The sequence below is a fragment of the Maylandia zebra genome, linkage group LG22 (genome assembly GCF_041146795.1).
Source record: "Maylandia zebra isolate NMK-2024a linkage group LG22, Mzebra_GT3a, whole genome shotgun sequence".
Lineage (NCBI taxonomy): Eukaryota > Metazoa > Chordata > Actinopteri > Cichliformes > Cichlidae > Maylandia > Maylandia zebra.
The window spans coordinates 1,956,425-1,957,498 of NC_135187.1; positions in this window are offsets into that span (position 1 = coordinate 1,956,425).

Consider the following 1,074-nt stretch of genomic DNA (forward strand, 5'->3'; position numbering starts at 1 on the left):
GCTTTATCCAATACCAGTACCAAACCGGTGCTTAAAGAATGGAGAACACACACTTTGTCCAAAAACCTCTCATGTTCATCTGTTTTTTTGTAAAAAGATAACAATGTTAGCCTTTTCTGCAGCTATGGGGCATATATGGTATCACTCTTGGCTGGAAGCAGTGCTTAAACAATGGAAAAAACACAAACTTTGTCCTAAACCTCTCATGTTTAACTATTTTCCACTTTTTCTTTGGTCTTTTTAGCCTTTTTGGCCAGGGTGAAGGGAGCATCTGCCATCAAACAAGAAGACAGCCGCATGTAGCTATGATGATGTTTACCTTACATGCATTAATGTAATAACGTGGTTAGCCTACTCAATGTAAATTACACACGAACAGCATTAAGCTACTCACGCAGAGAAGAACGGCTGCTGCTGCATCATCATCCTCATCATTTCTGCTACACTGGCAGGGCTAGGGGCCAGGACTCTCCTCTTCGGGTTTTTGGGGGATGTTGCTAACTCTGGGTCCGATAACAGGCACCACACCCGCAGTAGATGTGCTCGGTGTGAGGTCTCGCAGCAAGCTACCAAATACGGCGCATTTCTCCGGATACCGGTACCCATCCCTAAACATTAGTGGCTAACCACCAGCAGCTAAAGCTGAGGACACACTGGAAAGGATTCACTCGTCACCAGAGATGGGCAGTAACGCGTTACTTGTAACGCGTTACTGTAATCTGATTACTTTTTTCAAGTAACGAGTAAAGTAAGGGATTACTATTGCAAAATCAGTAATTAGATTACCGTTACTTTCCCGTAGGAACGCTGCGTTACTGCGTTACTAAAACCGTGATTTTTTTTGCGAGAATGTCTCATGACAGTGACGTAAGCAAGTGCGATGTTGGTGACAGCAGCTGTGTGCAGATCAACAATGGATAATATATCGAGTGCAGAGAGAGTATGAGCGTGCAGCGTTTAAAGTGTGGAAGTACTGACCTTACTTTGAGTTTGATTCCATAAAAAGTGACAAAAACATTAGCGTCCATCGTGCGCAATGGCGTGTCCAGCGGGGTGGCCTGGGGGGGCACAGGC